Source organism: Eriocheir sinensis, chromosome 54, assembly GCF_024679095.1.
Source record: "Eriocheir sinensis breed Jianghai 21 chromosome 54, ASM2467909v1, whole genome shotgun sequence".
Taxonomy (NCBI): Eukaryota; Metazoa; Arthropoda; class Malacostraca; order Decapoda; family Varunidae; genus Eriocheir; species Eriocheir sinensis.
In genome coordinates, this window is record NC_066562.1 from 3,599,018 (window position 1) to 3,623,862 (window position 24,845).

A 24,845-nucleotide genomic window follows, 5' to 3' on the forward strand; every position below is an offset into this window, starting at 1 on the left:
ATATAAAAAAAAAAGATGAGTGAATGGACGCAAAGAGAAGAGGAGGAGGAGGGAAGCAGACCAGAGAAAAGATGGAGAAATAGATGAATAAATGAGAGAAAATAGCAAGAAAACTGATGAATTGTAGGAAGATGAAAAGACAAAGAGATAAAGAGAGGAGGTGGAAGAGGTCATAAAAGAAGATGGAAGGGCAAAGTGAAGATGGAACAGATTGAAAAAAAGAGAAAATACCAAGAAAATAGATAGATAGATGAAGTGTTAGAAAATGAAAGGGAAGATGGGAAGAACATAAGGATAAAGGGAAGAGGTGGAAGAGGTCACAGAAGAAGATGGAAGAGCAGAATGAAGATAAAAAAAGACTGAAAAAAAGAGAAAATACCAAGAAAATAGACAGATAGATGAAGGGTTAGAAAATTGAAGAAAGGTAGGGAGCGAAAACTGGATAAAGGGAGGAAGTGAAGATCGCAAAAGAAGATGTAGAAAGGCTGATGGAAAAGAAGAGAAAATGCCAAAAAAAATAGATAGACAAATGAAGTGTTAGAAAATTAAAGAAAGGTGAAAGCCAAAAGGGATAAATGAAGGAAGTGAAGAAGGTCGCAAAAGAAGATGGAAGGCTGGAGTGAAGATGAAGGAAAAAGATGAAGGAATAGATTAGTAAAAGAAAGAACATGGCAAGGAGTTAGGTGGATTGCAAGGAGGTGGAAAGAGAGAGGAATAAAGAGAGGAGATGAAGGAAATCGATAAAGAAAATGGATAGATGGAGTGTAGATGGATTACAAAAGTGATAAACAGAAGAAATAAAGGAATTGCAGGAGGAATGGATTAAAAAAGTGGATAAACAGGAGAAATAGATGAATTGCATGACTAAAAAAGGAAGATAAAGATAATAGATGGAGAAAGAAGCGAAGGAAGGTGGAATGCCAGAACGATAAGACGTGAAGATGGAAATTGAAGATGGAGGAATGGATTAAAAAAGTGGATAAACAGAAAAAATAGAGGAATTACAGGAGGAATGGATTAAAAAAGTGGATAAAAGAAGAAACAGAGAAATTACAGGAGGAATGGATTACAAAAGTGGATAAACAGAAGAAACAGAGGAATTACAGGAAAGTGAAAGGGAAGACAGATATAAAGAAGAGGTGGAGAAGGTCACAAAAGAAGATGGAATGCCAAGTTGAAGATGAAGAAGGAGAGACGAAGACGAAGGAAAGAATGAAGGAACAGATTAGTAAAGGAAAGAAAATGGCAAAGAAATAGAGGATAAGAAAGAGGAGGTGGAAGAGGTTGAAAAGAAAGATGAGGAGGTGAAGATTGAGCAGATTGAAAAAAGAAAAAAAATATCAAGAAAATAGATGGATTAAAGAGAGAAAGGCGAAAGAGAGTGATAAAGAGGAAAGATGGAAGAGGTAAGGAAGGAGAAGAATGGATGGAGGAGAGAAGCTGAAATTACAGATTGAAAAAGAAGAAAAATACACAAAAAAATGGATTGCTGATTAAAGAAAGGTGGAAGAAGAGAAAGATAAGAGAGGAAAGAACATAAAAGAAGGAAGGAGGAAGAATAAACAGAAAAAAAACAAGGAATGCTGAATAAAGAAAGATGGAAGAACAAGATAAAGAAGAAGGAGAAAAGCATAGAGGGATAAAGAGCAGAGGTGGAGCAGGCCGTTAGGAAGGTGGAGAAGGACGGAGTGAAGGTGCAGGACGCAGGACGCAGGTCGGGGTGAGGGCGGCAGTATCGTGGTGGTAACTTTCTTGTTCCATCGATTTTCTTCAAAGTTTGGACAGAAAAGTTACATTAAAGAAGTGGTACTCCTCTGGCCTCTTCTCCTCCACCTCCTCCTCCTCCTACGACTTCTTCCTCCTCTTCCTCCCCCTCCCCTTCTTCTTCTTCACTAGTTTCTTCTTCTTCTCCTCTGTGTCTAAATTTATCCTTGTTCTTCCGCATCTTCTAATCACTCCTCAGTTAACGTATTTTCTTTTCTTTTCTTCGTCATTATCATCTTTGTTGTCTTCTACTTCTCTTTGTCTTCGAGGTTTTCTTATTTTTGTGTTTTTCTTCTTTTCCTCCTTTTCCTCCTCTTCCTCTTCACTTCCTTCTTCGCTACTACTACTATTACTACTACTACTACTACAACTACTACTACGACTACTACTACTACTACTACTACTACTACAACTACTACAACTACGACTACTACTACTACTACTACAACACACACACACACACACACACGCTACTCCAGTACTTCCACTCACTCATGTAAGTATCGTGTGTGTGTGTGTGTGTGTGTGTGTGTGTGTGTGTGTGTGTGTGTGTGTGTGTGTGTGTGTGTGTGTGTGTACGTACTGAATCATGTACGTGTGTGTAATTACGTGCGTTTACCTGTAAAAACTTTTAAGGTGAGCATTAAGGGGTCAGAGGAGGAGGAGGAGGAGGAGGAGGAGGAGGAAAGAAGGAAGGAAGGGGAAAAGGGGAGTAAGGGGAAGAAGGGAGAGGGAATGGAAGGGATAGAGATAGAAGGGGCAAATAATAGGAAGGGGGAGGAGGGGGAGGTAAAGAGAGGGGAAATAAGAAGAAAATGGAAAGGGGAAGGAAAGGAGGGGGAGGGGAGGGGAAGGGGGGAGGGGGGCTGCGTACACATGGTATTAAGAAGTTTTAGAATTTTTAAGTTAATGTGTGTGTGTGTGTGTGTGTGTGTGTGTGTGTGTGTGTGTGTGTGTGTGTGTGTGTGTGTGTTGCTAATATTGTCAGGTCAGTAATGGCACGGTGGTAGTAGTGGTAGTAGCAGCAGCAGTAGTAGTAGTAGTAGTAGTAGTAGTAGCAGTAGTAGTAGTATTAGTAGTAGTAGTAGTAGTAGTGTTTGTTTATCTTTTCAAATTTGCTTCTTCCTTTTATTTTCCTTAACTCTCCTTCTTACTTTGTTTTTTGTATTTTTTTCCCTTCCATCTCTCAATCTCTTATTCTATTCCACTTTATCTCCTTGTTCGTCTCTTCCAACTCTTTTCCTCCTCCTCCTCCTCCTCCTCCTCCTCCTTTTTCTCCTGCTCTGTCTTATCTCCAAGTTCTCGTTTTTCTTATCATAATTTATCTTTTCTTCCTCAGCGACTGACTTTTTTTCTTCCTCTTTCTTTCCTCTTCCTATCTTCCCTGTTTTCTTCACTTTCGCCTCTTCCTTTTTTGGTGTGTGTTATCTTCTCCTTCTTTTCGTTCTCTTGTTCATCTTGTTTTCTTTCTTTTTCTGTCTTCCTCCAACATTTCCTTCTCCTCTTTCATTTCGCTTTCCTTAATTTCAGTTTTTATCGCCTTCTTCTTTCTCCTTCCTCCTCCTCTTCCTTCTTCTCTTCTAACTCCTTTCTTAATAATCTCATCTTTTTTCTTCTTGTTGTTCCTTATTCTCCTCCTTCTTTTTCTCATCTTCCTCTTTATACTTTTCCTTCTTAATCTTCTTCGTTTTCTTCTTCCTCTTCCTCCTTTGCATCCTCATTCCATTTCTTCTCTTCTATTTCATCCCCTTCCTTCTCTTTCTCGTCTTGTTCTTCTGCCTCATCTTCCTCTTCCTTTTCCTCTTTTTCCTCCTCCTCCTCTACATCATCCTCATTCTATTTCTCCTCCTCCCTTTCATCCCCTTCCTTCTTTTTCTCCTCATGCTCTTCTTCTGTCTCCTCCTCCTCCTCCTCCTCCTCCTCCTCCCTGACAACGGGGAGAGGAAAGTCAGAAGTTTTTATGCAAAGTCGATTTTCTCTTAATATCCGCCCCGGGGTGAGTTTTATGGCGCCGGGGGGAGGAGGAGGAGGAGGAGGAGGAGGAGGAGGAGGTCGTAAGCTTGATCTAGGGAAGAGTAAGCAGTCAAGATTAATAATTACCTTGTTCCTCTCTCTCTCTCTCTCTCTCTGTAAATGTATGTGCGTGCGTGTGTGTGTGTCATTTAATTTTCTCCATTTTCCTTCTCTTAACTTTCCTGTCAGTCAATCTCTCTCTCTCTCTCTCTCTCCAATTCCTTTTTTCTAATCTTTTTTTTTATCCTTCAATCAGACTCCTTCTTCCTCCTCCTCCTCCTCCTCCTCCTCCTCCCTTTTTTCCCTCCATGTCAACCGTTTCCTCCGCGTCTTAACCCTTGTCAACCCTTTCTTATGCCCTGTCAAGCCTTGTCAACCTGTTTTCCTTATCTCCTTTCTTTCTTTCTTCAATCCTTTTTTTTTTCTTTCCCTTTCCATTCGTATTTTTTTCCCTTTCCCCTTTCGTCTTGTCTTTTTAAACCTGTCTTTTTATATATTTTCTTCTGATGTATATTTCTTTACTTTTTTGTCTTTTTTTTCATTTTTCTTCCTCCTGTTTTCTTCTCTTCTCACTTTCCCTTTTGTCTACTTTTCTATGTCTTCCTTTACTCTCTCTTTTTCTTCTTCGTCTTGTTTTTTTTTCATTTTTTATCCTTTTTCTTTTTCATTCCTTTCCTATTTTTTCTGATTTATTTTCTTCTTTTTCTTCGTTTGTTTGTTTTCTTTTTCGTGCTTCTTTTCTTTCTTCTTCTTCTTCTTCACTTTTCTCATCTTCTCTTTATTTGCTTTGTTTCTTCTTTTTCCTTTCTCTTTCGTTCTGTCTGTTACCTCTTTTATCCCTTTTTTATCCCTTCCCATATCATTCATTATTTATCATCTCTCTCTCTCTCTCTCTCTCTCTCTCTCTCTCTCTCTCTCTCGCCATGTCAGCAGGGTCATTGGGAGGGGGTCAGGGAGGGAGGGGGGGTGAAGGGGGGGCGAGGGGGGGGGGGGTCGTCTCCTCCCTTTCCATCACCGACCCGTTCAAAGTTTTTATGTCAAGACGCGAAGAGGAGGAGGAGGAAGAGGAGGAAGAGAAGGGGTTAAGGGAGAAGGAAGGAGGAAAGGAGGGAAAAAGGGAGGGAGGAAGGTCTAAAGAAAGGGAAGGATGGAAGTAGAGGAAATGAGGGAGGGAGAGAGAGGAAAGGAGAGAGGGAGGGAGAGGAAGAGGAAGGAAAGGAGGGAGATACTGGTAGAGAATGAAAAAAAAAAAAAGGATGTGCAAGAAAGATGGAAGAGGAGGAGAGAAAAGGTGGAAGGAGAGAGGGAGGAAGAAAGGGAGAGAGAAAGGAAAAGAGGAGAAAGGGCGGAGGAGGTGAAGGGAAAGAAGGAGAGGAAGAGTGAGGGAAAGCAAAGGAAGGAAAGGAAGAAGTTGAAGAAAGGAGAGAGGGAGGACAGAGGAAGAGATGGAGGGAGAGAGGGAGGAAAGAAGAAAGGACAGGAAGAGTGGAAGGGAGGAAAGGGTTAAGGGAGAGTGAATGCACCAATGTCCTCCCTTTTCCTCTCCTTCCTCTCCCTTTCTTCTCTTCCTTGTTCCTCCTCTTCCTCCTCTCCTTCTTCTTCCTTCCTTTTCCTCTATTCCTACTAACTCTGTACTCATTTATTTTTTTCTTTAATTTTCTTCTTTTCTTTTGTCTTATTTTTCCTATTTTTCTTTCTCTCATTTTTGTCCTCCTCCTCCTCCTCCTCCTCCTCCTCCTCCTCACCGGGATTCAAAATATCAAGAAAAAACAACAACAAAGAAGAAAAGGAAGACGAAGAAAACACAAACAGGAGGAAAAAAAACAGTAAAACAAACAGACAAAAAACAAAACAAAAAATAATTCCTGAAAAACAAACAAAAAAAAAAGTCAACGATTTCCTATTATTTTTTCCTTTTCTAACCATTTCTTTTTTCCTCCTTATTTTCTTTTTTTTCCCTCTCTCACTCCATCTCGTTTTCGCAGAGAGACACGGAGGAGAAGGAGAGGAGGAAAAAAATAGAGGGAGAGGAAAGATGAGGAGGAAAAAGTAATGTCCTCTGCCCATTGAGTTAACTTTTTGCGAGAGAGAGAGAGAGAGAGAGAGAGAGAGAGAGAGAGAGAGAGAGAGAGAGAGAGAGAGAGAGAGAGAGAGAGAGAGAGAGAGAGAGAGAGAGAACGTATGGAAGAAAACAAATACAAAAGAACAACTAAACAATGAAAGGAAAAAAAGGGGAAGAAAAAGTAAGAAAGTATAGATATGGAAAATGAGGAAAAAATGAGGAAAATAAAATAAAGGAAAAAAATGAAGGAAAAAATGACATAGGAAAAAAGGAAAGGAAGGAAATAAAGAAGAATGAAAAAACAAAAGCAGAAAGAAACAAACAAAAAAAGGATAACTGGAAAAAAGAAGAGTGAAAAGAAAAGAAAATACACGAAATACAGAAAGAAAGGAAATATGGAGAATAAGGAAAAGACAGGCACATGATATAAGGAGAAAAGGGAGCAAAAAAAGATAATAAAAGAGAAATAGAGGAAGAAAGGGAAATAAAGATGAAGGGCAAGAAATCACGTAACGAAGGGGGAGAAAAGGGGATAATGAAGAGGAGGAAGAAGAGGAGGAGGAGGAGGAGGAGGAAATAGATAAAACAAATGGAAGAAACGAAGATGAACGAAACAAAAGCAAAACAAAGAATAAGGAGACAGACAGCTAAGAGGAAGAAGTGGAAGATGGAAAAGGAAGAGGAAGAAGACGAAGAAGAGGAGGAGGAAGAGGAAATAGATAAAACAAATGGAAGAAACGAAGATGAACGAAACTAAAGCAAAACAAAGGAAAAGGAGATAGACGGCGAAGAGGAAGGAAGAAGTGGAAGATGGAAGAGGAAGAAGTTGAAGAGGAGGAGGAGGAGGAGGAAGATGAAACAGATAAAACAAATGGAAGAAACGAAGATGAACGAAACAAAAGCAAAACAAAGGAAAAGGAGATAAACAGCGAAGAGGAAGAAGTGGAAGATGGAAGAGGAGGAGGATGAATAGGAGCAGGAGGAGGAGGAGGAGGAGGAAGATGAAATAGATAAAACAAATGGAAGAAAGGAAGATGAACGGAAAATTAGCAAATAAAAAAAGAATAAGTAGATAGAGAGCGAAGAGAAGGAGGAGGAAGATGAAACAAAAAAAAGTAAATAAAAACAGAATAAAAGAAGAGAAGAAAGATAGAAGAGGAAGAAGATGCAGCAGAAAACGGTAAACAGAAACAGAAGAAAAGGAAAATGAACATGGAGAAGAAAGCAAAGGATGATGGGACAGACGAGGAGGAGGAGGAGGAGGAGGAGATCGGGAGACAACCACCAATATCTTCAACCCCCATCAGCATTCCACGCAGGCCGTTGTCTTTCCTCCTTCTCCTCCTCCTCCTCCTCCTCCTCCTCCTCCTCTTCCTCACCCCCGCCCTCATTATTTTTATCCCTTGGTTATTTGCCTCTTCCCTTTACCCATCACGCTCTCTCTCTCTCTCTCTCAATTTACTTTCTCTATGGAGGTTTTATGTCTTCATTTTCTTGTCTGTTTGTGTGTGTGTGTGTGTGTGTGTGTGTGTGTGTGTGTGTGTGTGTGTGTGTGTGTGTGTGTGTGTGTGTGTGTGTGTGTGTGTGTGTCCCTCATCATTATCGCTCACTCTTTTCCCCTCCATTCTTCCTCCCTCCCTCCCTCTCTCTCTCTCTCCCTCCCTTTCCCTCCCTCTCTCCCTCCTTCCCTCCAATGAGTTTCTCTGACGCAATTCTTCCTCCAAATCCTCCTCCTCCGGTCAGTCTGTAATCCCTTAATCCCCTCCCCCCCCTCGTGTGTGTGTGTGTGTGTGTGTGTGTGTGTGTGTGTGTGTGTGTGTGTGTGTGTGTGTGTGTGTGTGTGTGTGTGTGTGTGTGTGTGTCTAAGTCGTTCAAATGCGTACATACGTATATCTATGCGTAAAAATGTGTATAAATCAATGTGCTTATAAATGCGAGAGAATCAGTTAACGAGTTCCTAAGGGCAGATAATCACGAGTCTAGCATGTGATGAGGGCGTGGGTGAATTACATAAGACAAACAATATAGGCGCAATTGTAGCATAAAAATCATAAAATAAATTCGAATATATTAAGTAACGTAACACTATTTGGATTTTTTTTTTTACAGCAGAGGTGTCAGTTCAAGGGCATACAAAAAAAGGTAACAAATGTGAAGAAAAAAGCCCGCTACTCACTGCTCCTAAAAAGAGTTAGAGGAGTGGCCGAGAGATGCGTCAATTTCGGGAGGAGAGGATGTCGAGAATGGCGCTAAAGAAGAGGAGCAACATGGCGTCATTTACATAATTATAAAGTGCGAGAAATGTAGTACTTATGTGTGAAACTGTACCAATGACGCTCAAAAGTTCCCTCGTATATTAAATCATTAGTAATAGCAAACCGTAACACTTGATATCTGACGAGGCACGGTGCGGCTGAGGGAGTCAATTCGTTCATTTTTCCACATATACTTTACCACCTCTTACATTCCCATTCTTCATTGTTCCCTGTTTTCTTCCACTTTCATTCTTTCCCGTCCCCTTCCATTCCCCAGTGTTTCCCTTCCTCTTAGTTCTTCACCTTTCCTTCTTTCCCCTCCTCTTCCCTTCTCCAGTGTTTCCCTTCCTCTTCCTTCTTCCACATTCCTTTCCTTCAATTTTGAAATGTTTAGACTGCATATTAGAATGTTTACGTGTTTTCATCGTATTGCTGCATAATCATAGGGCCGCTTTCACAGTCACTTTCGTTTGTGTTGATCGTTACCAATGAGCGGCGATCGCCGCTTCCAACAAGAAATCCGCTTTCACAGTCGTCTTTCGCGGCGCTGTTTGTTTGCATCAGCACCAGAGATTGGAGCCTCTGGTAACGGAGCTCTGGTAGCCGCGGGGGCTCCCCAATGGCGCTTACCAATGACATTAATTAGTAAATAGTACAAATTCTTGCCCTCAAGTGGTTATATTATTTATTTAAATGGATGTTAAAAATATTACACAATGCAGCAACACGTTGCAGGGCTTCAATGGTAATATGAGAAAAAAATTAGAAGTCTTTGAATGACATGAACACACTTCACCTGCTGGCAGTAAACGTTCTGCTGAGAATTTCAATTTGATTGATTGGTGGTTTATTGTTGCAAAATTAATGCACAACAAAGGAGAAGGGAGAACTAATACTTGTCACCATTATTCACCTTTTATGCCTTCTTGGTCAAACTCGTATTATTCTAGACAGCCTCATATGTGTAGCCTCATATAGATGGGACATACATATAACGAAATATCAATCAATCAGCCCTGTTATGAAAAAAAAGTGAAGTCTGCTTAATAAGTGTGAATAATAAACAAAATTAATTAATGTAATGAATATAAATAAGTGAAGTGTCTTGTTGACATCTACCAAATAATAGAACTTTAATACTTGTCACCATTATGAAATAAATTTTCACCCGTTATCCCTGGGAAATATTAGGCTATCAGCAGGTTTGAGCGGTGTATTCCAGCGAGACATTCCATATTTTTCATCATATCTATTCTTCACAGTAATTCTTTATATTTATTCTTCACGTTTACTCTTTGTAAGTTTATTATTCACATTACTCCTTCGTAATCCTCCGCTCAGCTGATGTAATGTTGACATTTCCCGCCGCTCCGGCATACCAACACTGCCGAATCACGCGCCTTCGTCTTGTCATGATCGTCACCACGCTGGTAGTCGCCAATACCACGAAAACAGCAACTGTGAAAGCGGATCGAGGCGATGGTAACGGCTGCTACCAGGATGATAGGGCCTTCGGTTAGGGTGCGTACCAGACGACCGTGAAAGCGGCCCTTAAACATGTAATAGGGAACAGGTATCAACGGCCTAGGTCAGGAAGCCAGGTAATAGACTAATAGTTAGAGTAATTAGTCAAACCTGTCAAAACCACCCCCACCTGTGCTGCGTCTTCACCTAATCTAACTTGTGACCGAATCAATGTACACCTCACCCAGCCTCAGCTCCACCGACCTAACCGATTCTGTACACGACTCAGTGCTCCTTGGACCCATATTTTTAACCATTTCAGGGCTTACACACCAACATTTGACAAGGCTTTCGCAGATGTTGTTGTGTTAGTATTTCCATGGGTATTTTGACAAGGCTTTCGTAGAGGTTGTTGTGTTAGTATTTCCATGGGTATTTTGACAAGGCTTTCGCAGATGTTGTTGTGTTAGTATTTCCATGGGTATTTTGACAAGGCTTTCGCAGATGTTGTTGTGTTAGTATTTCCATGGGTATTTTGACAAGGCTTTCGTAGAGGTTGTTGTGTTAGTATTTCCATGGGTAGGTTGACAAGGCTTTCGCAGATGTTGTTGTGTTAGTATTTCCATGGGTATTTTGACAAGGCTTTCGTAGAGGTTGTTGTGTTAGTATTTCCATGGGTAGTTTGACAAGGCTTTCGTAGAGGTTGTTGTGTTAGTATTTCCATGGGTATTTTGACAAGGCTTTCGTAGAGGTTGTTGTGTTAGTATTTCCATGGGTAGTTTGACAAGGCTTTCGTAGAGGTTGTTGTGTTAGTATTTCCATGGGTAGTTTGACAAGGCTTTCGTAGAGGTTGTTGTGTTAGTATTTCCATGGGTAGTTTAATGAGCCTAGTGATAGTTTGACAAGGCTTTGGTAGAGATTGTGTTAGGATATCCATTGGTAGTTTGACAAGGCTTTCGTAGAGATTGTTGTGTTAGCATTTCCATGGGTAGTTTAATGAGCCTAGTAATAATTTTGACAGGGCTTTGGTAGAGGTTATGTTATTAAGGAATCCATGGGTAGTTTGAAAATACTTTCGTAGCGGTTGTTGTGTTAGTATATCCATGGGTAGTTTAATGAACCTGGTGATAGTTTGACAAGGCAGTAAGAGAAAATAATGAAAAACAAAACAAAGAAAGAACCAAAAAACATTGATTGTATTATATTGATGTTTTGAATTGTCTTATTGTAATATTATAGAGGGAAATAAACAGACAGACAAACATGACGAGAGAGAGAGAGAGAGAGAGAGAGAGAGAGAGAGAGAGAGAGAGAGAGGGCCGTGACGTAGGTACAAAGCCGGGACAAACAAGGTAGACTTAATCAACATTCAGGTAGGTTAAGGTGTCTGCAGGGAGGGAGAAGACGCCTCCTCCTCTCTCTCTCTCTCCCTTCCTTTCCTTTTTTTTCACTTTGCCGTATGTTCTCTTCTCTCCCCTCTTCCTCTTCATCTTTTCTCCTTCTTTCTCTTCTTCCTTCCTTCACTTTTTCATCTGTTCTGTCCTTCAGTTTCCTTTTCCTCTTCCTTCCCTCTTCCTGCTTCCTCTTTCTCTTCATTCCCTCTTCCTTCCTCTTTCCCCTCACTTTCCCTTCTGTTTCCTCCTTCCCTTCCTTCTACACTATTCCTTCCATCTTTCCTCTTTCATTTCCCTTCCTCTTCCTTCCCTCTTCTTGCTTCCTCTTTCTCTTCATTTCCTCTTCCTTCCTCTTCCCCTTCACTTTCCCTTCTGTTCCCTTCCTTCCCTTCCTTCTACACTATTCCTGCAATCTTTCCTCTTTCATTTCCCTTCCTCTTCCTCCCCTCTTTCCTCTTCTTCATTTTCCCTTCCTCTTCCATCCATCTTCTCCCCTTTTTCTTCCCTTCATTTTCTTTCTCTGTTTCCTCATTTCTTCCCATCACCATACATTCCTTTCTTCCTCCTTCCCTCCCCTTTCCTCTTCCCTCGCTCTCTCCTCTTTCCTCTTACGATTCCCTTTCTTTCTCTTTTTCCCTCCTTCCTTTTCCTTTCCTCTTTCAATTCTTTCTTTCCTTCGCTTCTTCCCTCCTTACCTCCACTTTCCTCACTCCATTCCCTCTTTCCTTCACTTTCTTCCTCTTTTCTTCACGTTTCCTTTCTCCATTTCCTCTTTCTTTCTCTTTTTTCCTCTTTTCCTCACCTTTCCTCCCCTTCCCTCTTTCCATTTCCTCTTTCCTTCTCTTTCTTCCTCCTTCCCTAATTTCACCTTTCCTTTTTCAATTATCTTTTTCCTTCTCTGTCTCCCTTCTTCCCTCACCTTTCCTCCCCTCCTTCCCTCACCTTCCCTCCCTCCCTCCCTCCCCCCTTCCCTCCCCTTCCCTCCCTCACACATGGGTAGTCGCAGCTTTGCCCAAATACCCTGAGGTCATATTTCTATCCCCTTATGTTTACCTGTACACACACACACACACACACACACACACACACACGCACACACACACGAACACACCCGTTGTTTATTTTCCCTAAGGTCATAAAGGGAAAGAGAGAGAGAGAATGAGAGAGAGGAGAGATAAGACACCCCTTCTCTCCTGTCCCGTTCCTCCTCCCCTCCCCCCTTCCTCCATCCCTCCCCTGATGAATACAAACACATATCACACATTGTTTTAGCGTGGCCGTGAATATGCATGAATGTGTATGAACGTGCATGAATATGTATGACGTGGGAGCTTCAAGTTGCCCGCTAATAGGGATTTACGAGCGGCTGTTATGTTTGTTTAGCGCGAGTGAGTGAGTGAGCGAGTGAGTGAGTGTGAGAGTAGGAGAGTTTCTCTGTGTGTGTGTGTGTGTGCCCGAGTGTGTAAATGTGTAGCTACGTGTGTGTGTGCGTGTGGGGTGGGTGGGGGGAGGGGGTTGTGTGTGAGGGTGGGGGGGTAAGGGGGTGGATGTCGGTGTGTGGTGGGGAAGGAGGGGGGCGTGGAGGGGTCTGTGTCTATGTGTGTGTGTGTGTGTGTGTGTGTGTTGTTAGTTAAGTTAGTTTGTGTCTGGTTATGTTTTTTTATGTGTCTGTCTGTGAGTCTGGTTCTGTCTGTCTTTCTTTCATATATGTTTCTCTGTCTGTCTATTTCTCTTTTATCTCTTGTTTCAGTCAGCCTTTGTTACTGTTTGTCTGTTTCTTTGTGTGGTTGTGTTTCTTTTTCTTCTTTACATCTGTTTGCTTTAGTCTACGTTGCTGTCTTTAAAGTTAATTTGTCTGTCATCTTTGTCTCTGTTCCAGCCTCTGTCTTACTCTTTATCTATCTGTCTATTTTTCTCCTTTTTTCATCTCTTTAAGACATAATAAAAAGTATCTGCACATTCATTATAACACCGGTGAGGAGGAATGAAGAAGAAATTTTAGGGATTTTTAACTAGGAGCAGAGATGAAAGACAGACAGGCACAAGACCAGACTGAGGAAAACGCAGACAGAATTATTATAAGAAGAAAAAACAGAAAAAGAAAGACACAGAAATAAACACGTAGAGAAAGTAAGAGACAGAGAGAAGCTTAAAAATAATAAAAAAATGTGAAATATATTATAAGGAGAAAAAAAGAAAGGCAGGTATAAGAAAGGGGGGGAAAGACAGCGTGATAAACAGAGAGAGGGAAGAAGAAGGAAAGAGGAGGAAAGAGAAGGAAAGAGGGAATTGAGTGAGGGAAGGAGGGAAGGGCGAAGAAGAGAGCGAATAGAAAGATTAGAGAAAGACAAAGTAAAATGACTAAAAAAGGAAAATAAGACAAAAAAACATTGATGGAAATAATTGATGAGTGATTTTAAGACATACACGATAAAGGGCGATAAAATAAAGTGTGAAAAATATAATGTAACGAAGAGTTTTGTAAGATTTTTTTTTTTTTTTTGTAGTTCGTAATAATATATAAGCGATTTTTAAGACAATAGTCGTTCATTATTATAGAAAGTGTGGAGAGAGAGAGAGAGAGAGAGAGAGTGTGTGTGTGTGTGTGTGTGTATTAATTTGGCCGCACAGATTAAGTCCTAAAGAGCGGCGGTGATTGAGACACAAGGGACTGCTCTCTCTCTCTCTCTCTCTCTCTCTCTCTCTCTCTGCAGATTACAAGCTTTTAGGAAAATCATCTCTGCCTGTCTGTCTGTTTATAATTCGTCACACACACACACACACACACACTCTCACTCTCTCTCTCTCTCTCTCTCTCTCTCTCTCTCTCTCATAGCAGTGATGATTAAGACATGGAAGGAGGGGGAGGGAAGGAGAGAGGTAAGAGGGAGAGAGAGGGAGGGAGGTAAGGGGAGGAAAGGGGGGGTGAATGAGGGCGGAGGGGGGAGGAAGGGGGGTGAGGCATTCGGCAAAATTTCAGTCCATCGGCTTGACCATCTGTTATTGTCCCCTCTCTCTCTCTCTCTCTCTCTCTCTCCATAACAATAATCGGAGCCGGCGACACATTTTCCATCGGCGAAGCAAAACTTGGAAAGAAAAAAATGAAACTCGAAACAGCGGCTGCGACTCGGAGGGTGGGGGGGATGAAGGGGTGAAAGGGGAAGGGGGGGGGGGGCGATAGCGGAGGAAGAGGGAGAAAGAAAGTACTGGGGGAAGGAAGGGGAGAGAGAAAGGAAGAGGGTGAGGAAGGGGTGAAGGGGGAAGGGAGGAAGAAGGGTGAAGAGGGAGGAGGAGGGGGGGGGGGGATAGAGGAGGAAGTGGGAGAAAGAAAGTATTGTGGGAAGGAAGGGGAGAGAAAGGGAAGAGGGTGTGAGGAAGGGGGTGAAGGGGGAAGGGAGTGGGGAAGGAAGGGGTGAAGAGGGGAGGAGGAGGGGGAAGGGGAAGGGGGGGGATAGAGGTGGAAGAGGGAGAAAGAAAGAAAGTATTGTGGGAAGGAAGGGGAGAGAAAGGGAAGAGGGTGTGAGGAAGGGGGTGAAGGGGGAAGGGAGTGGGGAGGAAGGGGTGAAGAGGGGAGGAGGAGGAGGGGGAAGGGGAAGGAATGGGAGAATGGAGGAGGAGGGAGGAAGTATAAGTTGTATGAAGGGACGGAGGAGAAAGGAAAGTGGAAGAAAAAAGGGAAACAGTAAAGGAGGGGAATAGAAGAGGTGATAAATAAAGGGAATGAGAAATAGAAAAAGGAAGAAGAAAATAAGCGAGAAAGAAATAAGAAATAGGGAAGAATGGAGACATGGATAAAGAAAAACTGAGAAGGAAAAGAAAAGGGGTCAGAAAGAGGGAAGAAGAGGGGAGAGAATAAAAAAAAGAAAGGGGAGGCAGGAGTACTTTGAACAAGGGAAGGGAGAGGGAGGGGGAGAAAAGTAGAGAAAGAGAAAGGGAAGAGAAAATAGTAAGAGAAATAGGGAGAGGAAAGAAAGGAAAAACTGTAAGGGAAAGTAAGGGAGAGTACAGTGGTAAGAAGGAAAGAAAGGGCAAAGGGAGAAAGGAGCAAATGGAGAAAAAGGTGAAGGGAGATAGGGAGAGGAAAGAAAGGGGAAACTGAAAGGGAAAGTAAGGGAGAGTACAGTGGTAAGAAAGAAAGGGAGAAAGGGCAAAGGGAGAAAGGAGCAAATGGAGAAAAAGGTGAAGGGAGACAGGGAGAGGAAAGAAAGGGGAAACTGAAAGGGAAAGTAAGGGAGAGTACAGTGGTAAGGAAAGAAAGGAAGAAAGGGGTAAAGGGAGAAAGGGGTGAAGGGAGAAAAGGGTTAAGGGAGATAAAAGAAAAAGGGAGGGAAAAAGAAGGAAGGGGCAGTTAGGAAGAGGATAGAGGAAGAGGTAAAAAGGGTGAGGGGTTAAGAAGAAAGAGGGAGAGAAAGGGAGAGAAAGGAAATAGAAGGATAGATGGGTTTAAGGGGTCCATCTCTCCCTCTCTTTTTCCTCTCCCTTTTTCCCTCCCTCTTTTCTATTTTTTCCCCTTTTCTTCTTCCCTTCTTTCCTCTTCTTTCTCCCTTCAGTTCCTCTTTCCTTCCACCTTCTTTCCCTCCTCTTGTTTTTCTCCTCTTACTCTCTTCGTTCCTCCTCTTCCTCCTCCTCTTTTTTTTCCTCTCCCTCCTCTTCCCCTTTTCGCCTACCCTTTGAACCTCCTTCCTTCCCCTCCTCCATTTCCTCCCATTTTTTCACTCCTATCAATTCTCTGTTCTTACTCTCCCCTTTCCTCCTCCTCCTCCTCCTCCTCCTCCTCCTCCTCCTCCTCCCCGCGGCATAATTCCACAGTCGCGGCGTGAAATAATTCAACGCCGGCGACCACATTTTGTTGAGAGAGAGAGAGAGAGAGAGAGAGAGAGAGAGAGAGAGAGAGAGAGAGAGAGAGAGAGAGAGAGAGAGAGAGAGAGAGAGAGAGAGAGAGAGAGAGAGAGAGATTATCTTCTACGTTGCATTATCCCTTTTCAATCACATTTATCTTTTGTTTTCCCTTTTTTTAATCATATTTGCCACTGCGAGTTTTCTTAATTAACCCTTTTTTTTAATTACTTTGCTTCCTTCCAACAGTGAACACGAAGGAAAGTGAGGTAAAGGGGACATGAGAAGGATGAATTAGGTGGAAAAGAAGAAATGAGAGAGGGAAGGGGAAAGAAAAAAGAAGAATTAAAAGATGAGGAAGGGAAGGAAAGGAAGAAAAGCAAAGAAGAAAGGAAGGAAACATAGGTAAAAAGGACACAAGAGAAATGAATTGCGTGGATTAGAAGAGATGAGAAGGAAAGAAGAGGAAAGACAAAAGAAGAATTAGAGATAAGAAGGAAAGAAAAATGGTGATAGAAAAAGTAGAGAAAATGTTAAGAAGGTGATGAATTAAGTAATGGGGAAATTCAAGGCAAGGGAGGAGTGAAGGAAGGTAAGGGGGAGAGGTAAGGATGGGTAGAAAAGGGTAGGTAAAAATGGGTAAAGCAGGAGAGATACAAGGGGAAGGGGGAATAGGCAGAAAGGTATAGACGTAATATGAAAGTTTAAGGGAAGACTAAGGGAAGAGTACAGGGAAGGCAGGGATAGGTAAGGGGAGATAAGGGGAAGGTAAGGGGAATTAAGGGTAGGTAAGGGGAAGGTAAGGGAGGAGGAGGGAGGGGAAAAGTAGACGTAATGGGAAACCTTAAGGCAAGACTAAGGGGAGAGTACAAGGAAGGTAAGGGGAGGTGAGGGGAGATAAGGGGAGGTAAGGGGGTAAGGGGGGGAGGGGGTGATGTCCAACTGATAAATGGTTAAGCCGTCACGCATAAAATTGAGGCCCGGCGTCTCCTGCGTCTTCCTCCATTAATCAAAACGGAGGAGGAGGAGGAGGAGGAGGAGGAGGAGGCGAAGAAGAAACCCGAATAAAAGAAGCGATAAAGCAGAAGAAGGAAGAGGAGGAGGAAGAGTAGAAATAGAGCAACAAGAAAAAGAAAAAAAAAGGAAGAAGAGAGATGGAGGAGGAGGAGGAGGAGGAGGAGGTGAAGATGGAAGGAAGAAAAAGAAGAATAAGAGAAGTAGGAAAGGGAGGAGGAGAAGGAGTGGGAATATGAGCAGGAGGAAGAGGAGGAGGAGGAGGAGGAGGAGGAGGAGGAGGAGGAGGCCGGACGTCACCTCTTGTCAGATTTATCACTTCAATGTGAGTGATATTGGAGGTGCGTGATGGTGCAACATTCCTCCTCCTCCTCCTCCTCCTCCTCCTCCTCTTCTTCTTCATCTTCTTTTTCTTCTTCTTCTTCTTCTTCTTCTTCTTCTTCTTCTTCTCCTTCTCCTCCTCTTCCTCCTTCTTCTTCTTCTTCTTCTTCTTCTTCTTCTTCTTCTTCTTCTTCTTCTTCTTTTCCTTCTCCTCCTCTTCTTCCTCTTCCTCCTCTTCCTCTTCCTCCTCCTCCTCTTCTACTGCTACTACTTTTAATTTAATTTGTTCCCTTTTTCTTCTGTTTCTTGTTATCTATTTTGTTACTTTTTCGTTTCTTTTTCTTTTTCTCCTCTTCTTCCTTCTCCTCCTCCTCCTCTTTTCCAGTTTCTATTTCTTGTTCCGTATTTTGTTAGTCGATTGGTTTTCCTTTCTTCGTTTTCTTTATTATTTTCTCCTTTTCTTCTTCTTCTTCCTCCTCCTCCTCCTCCTCCTCTTCTTCCTTTTCCATCTTCCTTTAACTTAAGCATTTACTACTAATTTAATTATCTTTACATCAGCACACCTCCTCCTCCTCCTCCTCCTCCTCCTCCTCCTCCTCCTCCTCCTCCTCCTCCTCCTCCTTCTCCTGCTCCTCCTCGTCTTCTCCCTCCTGTAACCTCCATTCAAACAATACATTTTACATTTTTCTTCACACACACACACACACACACACACACACACACACACACACACACACACACACACACACACACACACACACACACACACACCTGGGCGCCACAACAATCAGTCTCCGGTCACCTGCCTGCCGCTCACACCTGTCAGGAGGGACGGAGGCATTTTTTTCCCTCCATTTCTTCCGAGGATGTAGAAATTTATCTCCAGTTTCCTCCCATGTCTGTCTGTCCTAAAACGATTATTCAAGTCCTTATTTATCTATCTTTATCTATTTATCTATCTACATATGTATTATTTAATGTATGTTTATCTATCTATCTATCTATCTATATCCAAATTTTTCTTTCCATTTTCGTTTTAACATAATATTTTTTTCTTTATCTTCTTTTTCTTCTACTTTCGCTGTTTCTACGATTGCTTTCTCTCTCTCTCTCTCCCCCCCTTTCCACAGTGCATTCCTCTCCGCCTCAGTTCTTCCAAGATCTTCCTCCCTCCCTCCCTCCCTCCTTCAATCCCTCCCTTCCCTCTCCAATCATTCTCCTTCGCCACCCTCTCCCCTTCTTCTACCCTTCTCCCCCTTTCCTCCTCAAAGTTAAACTCCCTCCCTCCTTTCCTCCCTCCCTCCCTCCCTACCTCCCCTTTCTCTCCATATGTTCCCCTTCTACCTTCCTTTCTTCTTTGTCTTCCTCCTCCTCTTCTTCCTTCTCCGCCTCCTCTTCTTCTTCTTCCTTTAACTCCTCCTCCTCCTCCTCCTCATCTTCGTCTTTGTTCTCCTCTTTTCCTTTGCTTCCTCTAATTATTCTATTTTTTCCTCCTCCTCCTCCTTTTCTCTTTCTCTAGTGGATTTTTCTTCTTTCTTTCCTCATATTTTCTTCCTATTTTCAATCTATAATTTCTTCTTCTCTCTCTCTCTTCTCCTTCTTCCCTTTCCCTCCTAATTTCTTTCTTCATTCTCTTTTCTCAGCATCTTTCTTATCTTTTTCATCTCCACGTCTTCCTCCTCTTCTTCCTACTCCTTCTTAATCTTCTCTTTATTTTTCCCTTCTTTATATTTTCTTTATTTATTTATTTATCTTTATTCTCGACTCTTCTTTCACTATCTCCCTAATTCTCATCTCTTCTCCTCCTTTATCACTTCATCTTCCCGTCTACCTCCTCTTCTTCCTTAATTATTCCTCCTATTACTTTTTTATTCATTCTCTCTTTACCATCTTTTATTTCTCTCTCTCTCTCTCTCTTTCCCTCTTTACCTAGTTTGACCTCAAGATTTCTCTCCCTCCCTCTCTCCCTCCCTTTTATCAGGTTTGTCCTCTTCCCTTCCTTTCTCTTCCATGTCTTCCTTTCCTTCTTTCCTTCCACTTCTTTCCCCTTCATCTTCTCTTTATTCTTTAAGTGATTCTCCATTCCTCTTCTTCTTCAAACACTTTATACTCTCCCTTAAGTGTCTTCTCCCTTAATGATCACTCCCTCCCTCCCCTCTACTTTCCTCTCCCTACATCCTTTCCTTCCTACCAAATCCACCCTTCTTCTACCCTTTCTCCCTTCCTTTATACCCACCTACCTTATCCATTTTTCCTCCCTTATTTCCTACCTAGACTCCCTTTCCCTCCCTTCTACTTTCCTCTCCCTACATCCTTTCCTTCCTACCAAATCCACCCTTCCACACACCCTTCTTCCACCCTTTCTCCCTTCTTTTATACCCATCTACCTTAACCACCCTTCCACATACCCTTTCTCCATCCCACCCTTCTCTATCATCCCCTTCCACACTCCCTTAATATGTTCCACCTAGCCTCCCTTTCCCTACCTTCCACCCTTTCCACCCTCCTCCCTCCTTCCCTAACGACCCATCCTCCTCTCCCCCCCCCTCTCCCTCCCCCTCCACGTCAAGTCATCGGCAAGTCATCCCGTCCACCCTTGAGCAGGCGTCTTGTATTTACACGGGGACGCCTTTAATTGAATCTGGGCGTTTGGCTGAATATATTAGGGCGGGAAGGAACAATGGCGGCGAGGAGGAGGAGGAGGAGGAGGAGGAGGAGAAAGTTGCGAAAGGAGGAGGGACAGTGGGAAGAGAGGGCAAAGAAGAGGAGATGAGGAGGAGAAGGAAGAAGTTGAGGAAGGAAGAGGAACGAGAGGTAAAGAGGATAAAGAGGAGGAAAAGGAGGAGAAAGAAGAGAAGATAAGGAAGGGAGGTGGGACAAAAGTGAAGGAGGGCAAAGAAGAGAAGGAAAGAAAAGAGAGAAGAGGGGAAGAAGGAAGGAGGTAAAAAAGGAGAAGAGAGAAGAGGAGAAGGAAAAAGTAAAAAAATAAAAAGAGAGGAAGAAAAAAGGAGTTAAAGAGGGAGAAGAAAGAAGAGGAGAAGGAAAAAGTAAAAGAAGAGAGGAAGAAGGAAGGAGTCAAAAATGGAGAAGAAAGAAGAGAAGAAAGAAGGAAAAGAGGAAAAGGAGAACAGAAGGAACATGGAGGAAAGGGGTAGAGGAAGAGGAGGAGGAAAAGAAGAGGGAAAAAGTGGAGAGAAGAGACAGGACAAGAAGGGGAAAGAGGGAAAGGTAAGAGGCGAAGAGGGGAAAGGAGGAGGAGAATGAGGAGGAACAGGAAAAGAGGATTAAAAAAGAAAGAGGGAAAAATTAAAGAGGACAAGAGGACAAAAAGAAAGGAGTAGAAGAAAATGATAACAAAAAGAGGAAGAAAGAGAACGAGGACGTGAAAGGGGAGGAAAGAGGAAAGGGAAAAGAGGGAAAAATTAAAGAAGACAAGATGACAAAAAAAGAAAGGAGTAGAAGAAAATGATAACAAAAAGAGGAAGAAAGAGAACGAGGACGTGAAAGAGAAGGAAAGAGGGAAGGAGAAGAAGGAGAAGAGGAGGAAGAGGAGGAGGAGGAGGAGGAGGAGGAGAAGAAGGGTAAAGGCGCCATATTGAGAAGGGAGGTAAAGTGTAAAGGGTAAGGAAGCCTGAGGAAGAAGGGAGGTAAGTGGAGGAGGAGGAGGAGGAGGAGGAGGAGGAGGAGGAGGAGGGTGACAGTCTTGTTTTAACCAATTACAAGGAGGGAGAAGGCGGCAGTGACGTCTTGATATACAGAAGCTCTCTCTCTCTCTCTCTCTCTCTCTCTCTCTCTCTCTCTCTCTCTCTCTCTCACCCCATCCCTCCCATCCACCCCCTCCCTCCCTTCCCCTTCTCTCTCCCTCCCTCCCATCCACCCCCTCCCTCCCATCCACCCCCTCTCCCTCCCTCCCATCTACCCCCCCCCTCTCCCTCCCTCCCATCCACCCCTCCCTCCCTCCCTCCCTCCCCCCTTACACCTATAATCCCACAAGGTAATTTCCGTTTCGAAGATATAGAAAAAAATTATACATATTGAAAACGCCAACTTTGCCGCCGCTTATTGACACGAAGGAAGGAGAGAAGGAAGGAAGGAGAGAGAAAGAAGGAAGGGGGGAAGGAACGAGAGGAAAGGGAGGCAAAGAAAATAGTGATAAGGAAAGGAAAACAAAAAGAAGAAGGAACCAAGGCGAGGAGGGCAAGGAAGGAAGGAAGAAAAGGAAAAATAAAATGAAGGAAAGGAGGAAAAGGAAGGAAGGAAGGAGGGAAAGAATGGAAATGGAAGTGAGGAAAAAAAAGAACGAGAGAAAACGAAAAGAGAAGAAAAAGGAACATGTGAGGGGGAAGAGGAGAAAGGAAGGAAGGAAAGCGAGAAAGAAGGAAGGAGGGAGGTGAGGAGAGAAGGGACGAGAGGGAAAACAAATAGAGATGAAAAAGGAGCGGGTACGGGAGAGGAGAAAGAAAGGAAGGAGGGAAGGAAGAAGAGAGGAAGAAGGTAAGGGGGAGAAGAAAAACATAGAAAAGGAAGAGAATGGGAGAAAGAAGGAAAGGCGGATCAGAGGAGTGGAAATGCAGATTAAATAATGTGAATAAAAGAAAAGAAAGGGAAGTGAAGGAGAGGAAAAAGAGGAAAGAACGCAAGAGAAATAACCGGAAAATAGCATATAAAGGAAATGAGAGATATTGCAAGAAAATAATATAGAAATGATAAATGCAGAAAAAAAGGAAAAATAAAAGAAGGAAAGTAGCAGTGAATAAAGAAGGGGAGGAAAACACAAATGAAGGAAAATAATGAAGGAGAAAAGGAGTAAGAGGCGAAAAAATGACACCAAATGAAAATAGGAATAAGAAGAAAAGAAGAAAGAAGAAAGGAACAAAGAGGATCAAAGAATGACATAGAGAAGAGGAAAAATAAAGAGTAGGATACATTGGAAAAAATGATGGAAGAAAATACAATAGAAAACAACAGAAAATACAATAGAAAACAACAGAAAATACAAAAGAAAACAACAGAAAATACAATAGAAAACAACAGAAAATACAATAGAAAACAACAGAAAATACAATAGAAAACAACAGAAAATACAATAGAAAACAACAGAAAATACAATAGAAAACAACAGAAAATACAATAGAGAACAACAGAAAATACAATAGAAAACAACAGAAAATACAATAGAAAACAACAGAAAATACAGAAAACAACAGAAAATACAATAGAGAATAAATAGAAAAATACAATAGAAAACAACAGAAAATACAATAGAGAACAACAGAAAATACAATAGAAAACAACAGAAAATACAATAGAAAACAACAGAAAATACAATAGAAAACAACAGAAAATACAATAGAAAACAACAGAAAATACAATAGAAAACAACAGAAAATACAATAGAGAACAACAGAAAATACAATAGAAAACAACAGAAAATACAATAGAAAACAACAGAAAATACAATAGAGAACAACAGAAAATACAATAGAAAACAGCAGAAAATACAATAGAAAACAACAGAAAATACAATAGAAAACAAGAGAAAATACAATAGAAAACAACAGAAAATACAATAGAGAACAACAGAAAATACAATAGAGAACAACAGAAAATACAATAGAAAACAACAGAAAATACAATAGAAAACAACAGAAAATACAATAGAAAACAACAGAAAATACAATAGAAAACAACAGAAAATACAATAGAAAACAACAGAAAATACAGTAGAAAACAACAGAAAATACAATAGAAAACAACAGAAAATACAATAGAGAACAACAGAAAATACAATAGAAAACAACAGAAAATACAATAGAGAACAACAGAAAATACAATAGAAAACAGCAGAAAATACAATAGAAAACAACAGAAAATACAATAGAAAACAGCAGAAAATACAATAGAGAACAACAGAAAATACAATAGAAAACAACAGAAAATACAATAGAGAACAACAGAAAATACAATAGAAAACAACAGAAAATACAGTAGAAAACAACAGAAAATACAATAGAAAACAACAGAAAATACAATAGAAAACAACAGAAAATACAATAGAAAACAACAGAAAATACAATAGAGAACAACAGAAAATACAATAGAGAACAACAGAAAATACAATAGAAAACAACAGAAAATACAATAGAGAACAACAGAAAATACAATAGAAAACAACAGAAAATACAATAGAAAACAACAGAAAATACAATAGAAAACAGCAGAAAATACAATAGAAAACAACAGAAAATACAATAGAAAACAACAGAAAATACAATAGAAAACAACAGAAAATACAATAGAGAACAACAGAAAATACAATAGAGAACAACAGAAAATACAATAGAAAACAACAGAAAATACAATAGAGAACAACAGAAAATACAATAGAGAACAACAGAAAATACAATAGAAAAAAATAGGAAATAAAGTAGAAAAGGAAGAAAGTAACAAGGAAAACCGAAGACAAGGTACTAAAAGAAGGAAAAAAAAGAGGGAAAATAGAAGAGAAAAGGAAAAGAAGGATAAAAGAAAATAATTAAGGAATGAAGAAACAGGAAAGAAACAAACGAATTAAAAAAGGAAAATAGGGAAAAGGACAAGAAATAAAAATGAGAAAAATAGGTAAACTCTAGTAAGCAAGGAAAGGAAGAAAAGAAGGGAGGAAGGAGGCAAGAGATAATTAGGTAAAAAGCATTAAGACACCATTACCCACATGTGACCCTTCACCTCCCTTCTTTTACCTTCACCTCTACTTTCCCTTCATCCTTCCTTTCTTTCCCTCAATACCACGCCTTGACCTCTTCTTTCCCTTCATCCTTCCTTCCTTTCCCTCAATACAACACCTTCACCTCTTCTTTCCCTTCATCCTTCCTTCCTTTCCCTCAATACAACACCTTCACCTCTACTTTCCCTTCATCCTTCCTTCCTTTCCCTCAATACAACACCTTCACCTCTACTTTCCCTTCATCCTTCCTTCCTTTCCCTCAATACAACACCTTCACCTCTTCTTTCCCTTCATCCTTCCTTCCTTTCCCTCAATACAACACCTTCACCTCTACTTTCCCTTCATCCTTCCTTCCTTTCCCTCAATACAACACCTTCACCTCTTCTTTCCCTTCATCCTTCCTTCCTTTCCCTCAATAAAACACCTTCACCTCACTTTCTCCTTCATCCTTCCTTCCCTTTCCCTCAATACAACACCTTCACCTCTTCTTTCCCTTCATCCTTCCTTACTTTCCCTCAATACAACCCCTTGACCTCTTCTTCCTTCATCCTTCCTTCCTTCCTCAATATCACACCTTCACTTCTTCTTTCCTTCATCCTTCCTTCCTTTCCCTCAATACAACACCTTGACCTCTTCTTTCCCTTCATCCTTCCTTCCTTTCCCTCAATATCACACCTTCACTTCTTCTTTCCCTTCATCCTTCCTTCCTTTCCCTCAATACCACACCTTGACCTCTTCTTTCCCTTCATCCTTCCTTCCTTTCCCTCAATATCACACCTTCACTTCTTCTTTCCCTTCATCCTTCCTTCCTTTCCCTCAATACCACCTACTTTCTCCTCACTTTTCCTCTTACATTTTCTCTTCCTTTCCACCCTCAAATTTCCTTCGTTCCCCTATATTTTCCCTTCTTCTTTTACCTTCATCTCTTCTTTCTATTCATTCTTCCTTTCCTCCTTCCCTTTCCTTTCCCTCCTCAAATTCCCCTCGTCTACCACACA